The sequence below is a fragment of the Mus musculus genome, chromosome 1 (genome assembly GCF_000001635.26).
Source record: "Mus musculus strain C57BL/6J chromosome 1, GRCm38.p6 C57BL/6J".
NCBI lineage: Eukaryota > Metazoa > Chordata > Mammalia > Rodentia > Muridae > Mus > Mus musculus.
In genome coordinates, this window is record NC_000067.6 from 63015249 (window position 1) to 63027835 (window position 12587).

The 12587-nt window shown below is 41.3% G+C and overlaps 1 pseudogene; it reads left to right on the forward strand.

The window, feature by feature from the left end:
* Nucleotides 1-10506: 10506 nt before the first annotated feature.
* Gm44468 lies at nt 10507-10618 on the forward strand (annotated as a pseudogene).
* Nucleotides 10619-12587: the final 1969 nt, after the last annotated feature.

Consider the following 12587-nt stretch of genomic DNA (forward strand, 5'->3'; position numbering starts at 1 on the left):
CCCCAATAAAAAGACATAGACTAACAGACTGGCTACACAAACAGGACCCAACATTCTGCTGCTTACAGGAAACCCATCTCAGGGAAAAAGACAGACACTACCTCAGAGTGAAAGGCTGGAAAACAATTTTCCAAGCAAACGGTCTGAAGAAACAAGCTGGAGTAGCCATTCTAATATCAAATAAAATCGACTTCAAACCCAAAGTTATCAAAAAAGACAAGGAGGGACATTTCATACTCATCAAAGGTAAAATCCTCCAAGAGGAACTCTCAATTCTGAATATCTATGCTCCAAATGCAAGGGCAGCCACATTCATTAAAGACACTTTAGTAAAGCTCAAAGCACACATTGCACCTCACACAATAATAGTGGGAGACTTCAACACACCACTTTCATCAATAGACAGATCGTGGAAACAGAAACTAAAAAGGGACACAGTGAAACTAACAGAACATATGAAAAAAATGGACTTAACAGATATCTACAGAACATTTTATCCTAAAACAAAAGGATATACCTTCTTCTCAGCACCTCACGCGACCTTCTCCAAAATTGACCATATAATTGGTCACAAAACAGGCCTCAACAGATACAAAAATATTGAAATTGTCCCATGCATCCTATCAGACCACCATGGACTAAGGCTGATCTTCAATAACAACATAAATAATGGAAAGCCAACATTCACGTGGAAACTGAACAACACTCTTCTCAATGATACCTTGGTCAAGGAAGGAATAAAGAAAGAAATTAAAGACTTTTTAGAGTTTAATGAAAATGAAGCCACAGCATAGCCAAACCTATGGGACACAATGAAAGCATTTCTAAGAGGGAAACTCATAGCTCTGAGTGCCTCCAAAAAGAAACTGGAGAGAGCACACACTAGCAGCTTGACAACACATCTAAAAGCTCTAGAAATAAAAAGGAAGAAAATTCACCCAAGAGGAGTAGACAGCAGGAAATAATCAAACTCAGGGGTGAAATCAACCAAGTGGAAACAAGAAGAACTATTCAAAGAATTAACCAAAAGCAGAGTTGGTTCTTTGAGAAAATCAACAAGATAGATAAACCCTTAGCTAGACTCACTAGAGGGCACAAGGACAAAATCCTAATTAACAAAATCAGAAATGAAAAGGGAGACATAACAACAGATCCTGAAAAAAATCCAAAACACCATCAGATCATTCTACAAAAGGCTATACTCAACAAAACTGGAAAACATGGACGAAATGGACAAATTTCTAGACAGATACCAGGTACCAAAGTTAAATCAGGATCAAGTTAACGATCTAAACAGTCCCATATCCCCTAAAGAAATAGAAGCAGTTATTAATAGTCTCCCAGCCAAAAAAGGCCCAGGACCAGATGGGTTTAGTGCAGAGTTCTACCAGACCTTCAAAGAATATCTAATTCCAGTTCTGCACAAACTATTCCACAAAATAGAAGTAGAAGGAACTCTACCCAACTCATTCTATGAAGCCACAATTACTCTGATACCTAAACCACAGAAAGACCCAACAAAGATAGAGAACTTCAGACCAATTTCCCTTATGAATATAGATGCAAAAATCCTCAATAAAATTCTCACTAACCGAATCCAAGAACACATTAAAGCAATCATCCATGCTGACCGAGTAGGTTTTATTCCAGGGATGCAGGGATAGTTTAATATATGGAAATCCATCAACGTAATCCATTATATAAACAAACTCAAAGACAAAAACCACATGATCATCTCGTTAGATGCAGAGAAAGCATTTGACAAGATCCAACACCCATTCATGATAAAAGTCTTGGAAAGATCAGGAATTCAAGACCCATACCTAAACATGATAAAAGCAATCTACAGCAAACCAGTAGCCTACATCAAAGTAAATGGTGAGAAGCTTGAAGCAATCCCACTAAAATCAGGGACTAGACAAGGCTGTGTCCACTCTCTCCATACCTATTCAACATTGTACTTGAAGTCCTGCCAGAGCAATTCGACAACAAAAGGAGATCAAGGGGATACAAATTGGAAAAGATGAAGTCAAAATATCACTTTTTGCAGATGATATGATAGTATATATAAGTGACCCTAAAAATTCCACCAGAGAACTCCTAAACCTGATAAACAGCTTCAGTGAAGTAGCTGGATATAAAATTAACTCAAACAAGTCAATGGCCTTTCTCTACACAAAGAATAAACAGGCTGAGAAAGAAATTAGGGAAACAACAACCTTCTCAATAGTCACAAATAATATAAAATATCTTGGCGTGACTCTAAGGAAGTGAAAGATCTGTATGATAAAAACTTCAAGTCTCTGAAGAAAGAAATTAAAGAAGATCTCAGAAGATGGAAAAATCTCTCATGCTCATGGATTGGCAGGATCAACATTGTAAAAATGGCTATCTTACCAAAAGCAATCTACAGATTCAATGCAATCCCCATCAAAATTCCAACTCAATTCTTCAACAAACTAGAAAGAACAATCTGCAAATTCATCTGGAATAACAAAAAACCGAGGATAGCAAAAACTCTTCTCAAGGATAAAAGAACCTCTGGTGGAATCACCATGCCTGACCTAAAGCTTTACTATAGAGCAATTGTGATAAAAAAACAAAACAAAACAAAAAAAAAAAACTGCATGGTACTGGTACAGTGACAGACAAGTAGATCAATGGAATAGAATTGAAGACCCAGAAATGAACCCACACACCTATGGTCACTTGATCTTCGACAAGGGAGCTAAAACCATCCAGTGGAAGAAAGACAGCATTTTCAACAATTGGTGCTGGCACAACTGGTTATCATGTAGAAGAATGTGAATCGATCCATTCCTATCTCCTTGTACTAAGGTCAAATCTAAGTGGATCAGGGAACTTCATATAAAACTAGAGACACTGAAACTTATAGAGGAAAAAGTGGGGAAAAGTCTTGAAGATATGGGCACAGGGAAAAAATTCCTGAATAGAACAGCAATGGCTTGTGCTGTAAGATCGAGAATTGACAAATGGGACCTCATGAAACTGCAAAGCTTCTGCAAGGCAAAAGACACCGTCAATAAGACAAAAAGACCACCAACAGATTGGGAAAGGATCTTTACCTATCCTAAATCATATAGGGGACTAATATCCAATATATATAAAGAACTCAAGAAGGTGGACTCCAGAAAATCAAATAACCCCATTAAAAAATGGGGCTTAGAGCTGAACAAAGAATTCTCACCTGAGGAATACCGAATGGCAGAGAAGCACCTGAAAAAATGTTCAACATCCTTAATCATCAGGGAAATGCAAATCAAAACAACCCTGAGATTCCATCTCACACCAGTCAGAATGGCTAAGATCAAAAATTCAGGTGATAGCAGATGCTGGCGAGGATGTGGAGAAAGAGAAACACTCCTCCATTGTTGGTAGGATTGCAAGCTTGTACAACCACTCTGGAAATCAGTCTGGCAGTTCCTCAGAAAATTGGACATAGTACTACCGGAGGATTCCGCAATACCTCTCCTGGGCATATATCCAGAAGATGCCCCAACCGGTAAGAAGGACACATGCTCCACTATGTTCATTGCAGCCTTATTTATAATAGCTAGAAGCTGGAAAGAACCCAGATGCCCCTCAACAGAGGAATGGATACAGAAAATGTGATACATTTACACAGTGGAGTACTACTCAGGTATTAAAAAGAATGAATTTATGAAATTCCTAGCCAAATGGATGGACCTGGAGGGCATCATCCTGAGTGAGGTAACACAATCACAAAGGAACTCACACAATATGTACCAACTGATAAGTGGATATTAGCCCAAAACTTAGGATACCCAAGATATAAGATACAATTTGCTAAACGCATGAAACTCAAGAAGAATGAAGACCAAAGTGTGGACACTGTGCCCCTCCTTAGAATTGGGAACAAAACACCCATGGAAGGAGTTACAGAGACAAAGTTTGGAGCTGTGACGAAAGGATAGACCATCTAGAGACTGCCATATCCAGGGATCCACCCCATAATCAGATTCCAAACGCTGACACCATTGCATACACTAGCAAGATTTTGCTGAAAGGACCCAGATATAGCTGTCTCTTGTGAGACTATGCAGGGGCCTAGCAAACACAGAAGTGGATGCTCACAGTCAACTAGTGGATGGATCACAGAGCTCCCAATGGAGGAGCTAGAGAAAGTACCCAAGGAGCTAAAGGGATCTGCAACCCTATAGGTGGAACAACATTATGAACTAACCAGTACCCCGGAGCTCTTGACTCTAGCTGCATATGTATCAAAAGATGGCCTAGTGGGCCATCACTGGAAAGAGAGGCCCATTGGACACACAAACTTTATATGCCCCAGTACAGGGGAACGCCAGGGCCAAAAAAATGGGAATGGGTGGGTAGGGAAGTAGGGAGAGGGTATGGGGGACTTTTGGGATAGCATTGGAAATGTAATTGAGGAAAATACGTAATAAAAACATTAAAAATTAAAAAAAAAAGTGTGCATGAACACTTGTGGAATTGTTGAGACATGTGGTCAAGCCCAGTCAAAAAGTGTGTTTCTGCATGTGTCTATGTGTGTGATGTGTGTGCCTGAATTCTCCCTTTCTTCCTCCTCAATCCCTGAATTGAATCCTCAGATCTGCATAATATTACTTCTCTGTAATCCTGGCATTTGAGTACTGGAGGCAGGGGATTAGAAATTCAAGGTCTTCTTTGGCTAAATGAGAGCCTATCTAAAGGGAGGAGTCAGTAAAGACATGTGCCTTTAATCCCAGAATTTAGAAGGCTGAGGCAGGAGGAAGAGGATTACAAATTCAAGATCAGCTTGGGCTTCATAGCAAGCTCGTAGCAAAAGCTGGGCTAGGGAGATGACTCACTCAGTAAGTAAATTTATTGCTTTGCAAACATGAGGATCCAAGTTCAATCTCCAACTCGTTGATTACAAGGCTGGGTGTGTTAAGGGAAATTGGGGGCTGGAGAGAAGGGAATAAAGTGGAATAGAAGTGGAAGTAGGGATCATGGGGGCAAAAGGGAACAGTGGAGAAATGAGAAACAGGAAGACAAGAGAGGAGGGATCACCAACCAAAATGAAAATCCCATGTGAAAGCAAGTTACTTTGTGAGCTGATTTTACAACACACACACACACGCACATGTCAAGCTGGGAATGATGGCACACTTTTTATTTATTTATATTTTTCTGAGGATTTCATTCATCCATAAGTACCATATTTACATTTTTACCTTTTACTCTCCCCAACCAACTCCTCCCATGTCTTCCCTTGCTGTCAAATCCATTCTACTTATATGCATACATACATACATATATACATACATACATACATACATACATACATACACATATGCCACACAACATACTGAGTCCATTTAGTATTGTTCATATGTGGGCTCAAGTGGTTAAGAACACTCACTGCTCTTCCAAAGGTCTGGAGTTCAATTCCCAGCAACCACATGGTGGCTTACAACCATCTGTAATGAACATACATTAGATAGATAGATAGATAGATAGATAGATAGATAGATAGATAGATAGATAGATAGATAGATAGATAGATAGATAGATAGATAGATAGATAAAGTTCATATGTACATGTGCTTCTGGCTGATCATTTGGGATTGAATAACCCTAACCCACTGTGTGCTTGTTCTGGGGGAGGGATTCTAAATCTCATTCTCTCTCTCTCTCTCTCTCTCTCTCTCTCTCTCTCTCTCTCTCTCTCTCTCTCAGCAGTGATTGATTGACTATAGTTCATTATCTAAAGGTGAAACTTGACAAAATGTCCTGCAACCACATTGCATGTCAACTGTTATCCACATGCAGATCTTGTTTAGGCAACCATCTTGTTGAGATTTCACAGATACAGCTTGCCGATCATGTCTAGAGGACAGCATCGTGCAGCAGGCATCTTAATCTCCCTGATGTTACAATCTTTCCACTCCTTCCGTGTTTCCCTAAGCCTTAGGTGTAGGCTCTGTGCTACATCAACTGGGGCCAGACACCCAATTGTAACTTTAAATTTTTTCAAAACCTATTTTTAATGACTTTAACTTCCCCTTTAGCCCACCACCCACCAGAGGTAGTGGGAAAGAAAGGATATGGGGGAAGTGGACCTATTTAGAAAGGTTCTTTGGTTCTGTGTTGTCTGGAAACCAGCAGATCAGTTCACAGGTCAGCAGCCACAGCTCAATCCACTTGCCAACACTTCATGGATACACCAGCAATCTAGTTTGGAAGAGTTAGGATAGCAAACACGAATCAGCAGTAGTATCACTACCTAGCAGAGATAGCCAGGCCTCAGCCTCAGCCTAGTCAGGAGGAGAGTCTCGGAGGGTTGCCAGGAGAAGTTCTCTGCTGTGCCTCTCTCAGCAAAGTGAAGATCAGCAAAGACTCAAGACCTACAAGCATTGCACAGCTAGCTCTATAAGCAAGCCAAGCTCTATCTCCATCACTGTCCATTAAGTCCTATTTGTATCCTCCAAACATCATGTGTCCTTCACAGGTCTTGCCTTGGCAAGTGCATCTGTCTCAGCGGACATCACCCTGCCAATCATCCAGAGTCCTTGGAAGCAGCAAGCAGCTGCAGCACAGCACCAGAAGGTTTTGGTGCCTTTATCTCTATGGGGTCCCAACAATTGCAGCTCAACTACGCAATGTAAGGCAGACCAATACATGTGTGTTGTTAGTTAAGCATCCTTCATCACATGTCCTTTCACATGCTTGCTTTAGCAGAACATCCTTTTTCAGTGTCTGCTTCAGCTAAATGTTTCTTTATGAGTCTGCCTTAGTCTTTTACCTATGTACACTTCAGGAAAATACTCCTTCATGTGCTTGACCCAGCAAAACACCATCCAACAAAACTGACTTTCCAAAGAGCCCTTAAATTTCCACTTTACCCAATAGTTACACTTTGCATTTTGACTAGTTGTAGATCTCTATAGTAGTCTCCATATGCTGTAAAAAGAAGTGTCATTGATTTGGAGAATAGGGTAGTGAGAACTGCACTTGTCTGTGGGTATGAGGATAAGTGTTTAGCAAAGAGTCAAAAACTACATTGGTTTAGTACTGTAGGTTTCTCCTCTGGGTTCTATGATATCTACTCAGAGAGCAGTTGGCTAGGTTTACAGCACCAAGTATGAAATCCTCCCAACACTCCCCACCCCTGCTACTTAGCCTTAAGTTCAATTAAATAGCTGCTGGTTACCTACAGGATAAAAAAAAATGCTACTGTTGTACCATTGGGGTATCTTGCTGGACCCAGTCCAGTCATTGTTGTGGTATGTAGGTTTTATAGCTGGGTAAGACTCTGACTCTCTCTCTCTCTCTCTCTCTCTCTCTCTCTCTCTCTCTCTCTCTCCAGCTTGCATACCACTTTGGAATACTGAAGAGCTAGTCCTCAGGAAGGAGGCTTTCAGGCAACTTCTCAGTTCTTCAAAGCCCTATGCTCATGGTGTGTGTCATACACTTTTGAAAACTTTTACTTCATTATTTTTATGTATATGGGTGTGTTTGCCTGCATGTATGCGTGTATATCCATGCACAATGGTGTGTACAGTGGCCATGGAGGCCAAAGACAGAATCTTATCCTCTAGAACTAGAATTAGAAATGGTTGTGAGTTGCTTAGTGGGTGCTGGCATTAGAAGCAAGGTTCTTTTCCAACATCTGAAGCATCTCTCCAGTCCTGTGCCATACTTTATTTCCCAGCACTGGGGAGAAGGAAAGAAGATGGTCTCTGGGGCTCACTGGTCAGCCAGTCTAACCAGATTGTTGAACTTCCAAGCCAATGAGGGACATGTCTTAAAACATAGCATTCTTAAGAATAACCAAAAAGGCTGGTGTTTACACATATGTGCATATGCACCCTTACACACTCATATACAAAAGTAAGTAGAGAATGGTAGTAGAGATATGCTTGTGCAGGATATGCAAGGCTGTCATTCCAATTTAGAGCACAGAAAAGGGAGAACTGGAGGTGAAGGAGAGAAAAAAGAAAAAAGAAACAAGTACACTCTAGCATATTAGTAGGGAAAATGGTAAGAAGAAACAGGAAAAGACTGGAATACTGAGGAAGGCTGAACACTGTAAGTAAAGGTCCCAGGGTAGGCACAAGGCCACACCACACCTGGTTCTCACAGGAAAGAGCTGTCCAACCAGCCCAGAAAGGATAAACCCCCTGAGGCAGAAACACGACTCAAATCCAGAAATATCAGAGAGCCTTGAAGGCCTCTGTGCAGTGTGTACGCTCCAGTGAGTAGGTACCTGAAGGAGACAAGATGAGAGGATAAATGGAGAACCAAATATACACCACTGAAGAGGACGCCCAAGCCCATGGGGGTTCCTTAATGAAGGACTCACATGATCTGATAAATCACTCTGGCTGTTGTACTGAGAACAGACTTGAATTGTGTCAAGGTCAAGAGCAGCTGGCCACTGTAATAATCCAAGTGAGAGGTGACAGTAGCTTGGACTAATGTGGCAACCAGTGGAAGAAGTCAAGTACAGTCAACCAGTCACTGGTGGTTACAGCCTATGTGAATGGGAGCCAGCACGTGGGAATGTGTATGGGTGGTGTTCGTTTTTGTCTAATATAGGGTCTCATTTTGTAGCCTAGGCTGGAATGCATTTTGTATGTTGCCCAGATTGATCTCAAACACACACACACACACACACACACACACACACACACACACACTAATCCTTTGTCCCAGCCACTCAAGTACTGGTATCACAGCTAGAGTATATTTTGAAAGTAGAGTGGAGGGCTGGTGAGATGGCTCAGTGGGTCAGAGCACCTGACTGCTCTTCCAAAGGTCTGGAGTTCAAATCCCAGCAACCACATGGTGGCTCACAACCATCCGTAATGAGATCTGATGCCCTCTTCTGGTGTGTCTGAAGACAGCTACAGTGTACTTACATATAATAAATAAATACATCTTAAAAAAAAAAAAAAAAAGAAAGAAAGTAGAGTGGATAAACCAGACATGGTGGATGAAGCAGAAAAAGAAGAGCTTAGTTACTTTTTTATTGCTGTGATAAAAGACCATGTCCAGTGCAACTTATAGATGGAAGAGTTTATTTAGGCTAGAGTCCAAGTTGGTGGATTGAAGGCATGGAAGCAGGTAGCTGAGGACTCACATCTTCAAACCACAAGGAAACAGAAGAGTCAGCTGAAAATGGCTCCAGTCTTTAAACTCTCTCAATCCTGCCTTCAGTGACATACTTCTCTAACAAAGCCACCCCTTCTGAACCTCACCAAACAGGCTCATCAACTGGAGACCAAACAGTCAAATGCTCAAGACTATAAGGAAGAGTTCTTATTCAAACCATTACACGTTGCAGACTATTCATTCACATTGTAAGCCCCAAGATTATACACTGAAAAAGCTTGGTTGTAGTGTGGCTCAGCCCTAGCACACACCTTTTACCCAAAAGCTAAATAAAGACAACCCTAGGTCAAGAGGTGGAGCAAGCAATGAATCCCACAGGGAGTGAACAAAAACAGAAAGGAGAATCTTTGAGAAAAAGGATATTTAAGACAGCGTGGGGGAGAAAGAACTTTTTCTTTCTGGGATGTCAGTGGAGTAGGAAGGTCAGCTGGGTGCTTTCTCTGCCTCTCTGAGAACAGACTTTCACTACAACATCTGGCTCCTGAGTCTTCACTGGCAAAATCAATTGGCTGGGACTTTTTTTTTAAACCAATAGTTTGCCACCCAATGTGAGCCACAAACCCACAATCCTGGGATTAGGAGTCCCATTCTCTACTGATTGAGCTAGCCAGGTCTTAGAAGGAAAACTAGAGAGAGTTTTAAACAAAAATAAATACTCAGACACAGAGGGAGGAATTTAAACAAGCCTTAAAAAGACCAGAGAAAAATAGTCAGATACAGACAGGAATCTAGATAAGAGCCTACCATGCTACTACATAATGAAGCTGAAAGGGAGTGGCCCAAGGTTGTTAGAAAACCAACCTTAGTTTATCCAGTTACGATACAAGACATACCATCAGACAACAAGTAACCCCAAGGTTATAATGAGATTAAATGAAATCCTATAGACATATTAGATTTGATATTTAAGGAATCAGTCATTTCCTATGGTGTGCATTCATCCTATGTGAAACAAATATTAAATTCATGGGCAACTCAGAATTATCCCCCCAAACTGGGAAGATTTGATGATGTTGGAAACAATGGTGACCCTGGTGGAAAGAAAAAGCTAGAACCATAGAACAATGAAAAAGAGATAGAAGCATTAATATTTCCCAAGATTTCTATGTGAAAGTCAATATACTGAATTATAAAGGAAACTTGAATTTGATGATCACACCTTGGCACACTGGCATTTAGCCGCTTTAAATGCTTGGGACAAGTTTGAAGAATCAGAAAAGAAGTTTGAGTCATTTACTAACATTAGACAAGGTCCAAAAGGAGCCTTCACTGATTCTTTGCAAAGAGTGACTTTAGTTGTAAATAAAATAGTATCAGATTCAGAAGTCGGAAAAATACTGATTGATTGCTTCTCGGCCTTTTGGCTAAGATCAAGTGTAGAAAAATACTGATTGAATCTTTGGCTTTTGAAAATGTTAATTCAGAATGTAGAAGGATGATTAGAACTTTAAGAGTTAGCGCCAACAGAGTAATGGATTAAAGATACAGCTGATATTGAATCTCATGTTTAATATGATAATCTGATAAGTAATTTCTAAAAGTATTAAAAAGTAAAAAATGGCAGATGTTTTAATTGTGATAAGCATGGCCATTTGAAAAGGGATTTAGGCAAGTCATTCATAGAAACAATTTTTTTTCTACAAATAATCCAAAAAGAAGGCCTGAGCCTTCTGGAGTAGGAACAGAAGGTTCCAGAACAGCAAAGGCTGGCACTGGGGTAATAAAAGCAGATCAACAAGAGATGCCAAGGTAACCCTGAAAGTGCCATCAAGAAACATCCCCAAGGAGCCTCCCAAAGCCCCGAAAATCAAATTCTATTCAATCACAGGGAGAAAGTATTAAACAAAAAAAGGTCCAAGACCAGAGCAACTAAAACGATGTCTCACTGCCTGAGATGAAGAAGACAGAGTAGAGGCCAGAAGATCAACTCTGAGCATATAATTTGAAAATCTCTTAGATAACCAAGTAGAAAGGATAAAAGGACAGATATTGATAAGATGAAAGATACTGGATAGAGATAAATTAGGAGTAGTTAACAGATGATGATCCATTCACAGGAGACCATAGGCTGAGTATAGAGGGTAAAGCTCCAAGGCTGAGTTCTTGGTTACCCAGTGTCACAGATGCAAAGAAGAACCTCGAGAGGCAGAGGAAGAAAGAGAGACAGAGACAGAAAGGAGGGGTGGGAGGAGAATGGGGGTGCAGGAAGCAGCCAGTGAAGTAGGAAAAATGGGAGGGCAATACGGCATCTTAAAAACCCAAGTGAAACATGTTTCAAGGTGAAACAGAAACATTAAATGCTGGGTCAGGACAAGGAAAAGAGGACCGACCTCCAGAGCCAGTGCCACAAAAGTGGAGGTGATCAGACACAAGCAGCTCTGGGGAGCCCCTGGGGAGGGGCACCACAGGACTGAGTTCAAGGGCAAAGGGAAAGCAGTGCAGTGGGTCACACCTGTAATCCTGCACATGGGAGGCTGAAGCTTGCTGATTTCAAGGCTAGCCTGGGCTACAGAGTGAGGCCCTGAAAGAGAAGGGAAATAGAGTTGAGAGATCATGTAGTGCCAGGGAAATGTTAGTGGTCTCCCCCACAACACCCACCCCACAATGCACCACCATCACATGGGATGGTTTTGGTGGTAGAGGAATCCCAAATGTTTATCAGGGCAAGGCCTTATAGTAAGCAGCAAGCAGGGAGTACGTGTGCAAGCATCTCATTGGAAAGTTACTGTGGCCTTTAATAATTGTCTGGTGCTGGGAATCATATCGTAAACTTAATTTCTGCTCCCCTCTCCATTGGTGGTCACTAGGCAGGGGGGTGGGTTTGTAACCTGAGGGTACAGGTTTGTTGGGGGAATAACCTGGAGATACTGGTCTTGTTGAGGGTGTAACCTGGAAATGCAAGTCTTGTTGGGGATTAGCAGAGATTGGAGATAGGCTTGGGTTTTGTTGGGGGGCAACTTGGAAACTAATGTTAGGTACCAACCTCTTAGTTCACCTGAGTTCAAACTTAGAGCAGGTTCTCTAAAATGGAGTCTGAACTTAAAAGATTTGTCATCTCAACTAGATCTTGGCTTCAGACTCCATCTTAGAGAACCTAGCACCAGTCTCCAGGTTACTCCCCAACAAACCTGAGTCTGGCACCAGTTTCCAGGGTACCCCTCAACAAACCTGTGTGTAGCAACACTTTCCAGGTTCTTCAATAAACCTGTGCCTCCAGGTTACAAGTCTGCCCCTGGCACTTCATTTCCTAACAGCCACCAATCAGGAGGAAAGTAGAACTTAAGTTTATGATTTGGCTCCTAGCACCAACCAAGTATTTTAAAAGGCAACAAAATTCCATAATACCTCACCATCAAATGTGTGCCAGTCTACAAACCCCCTTGATTGCTTGCCATTTCCTATAAAGCCTTGTCCAGCCAGGAGCT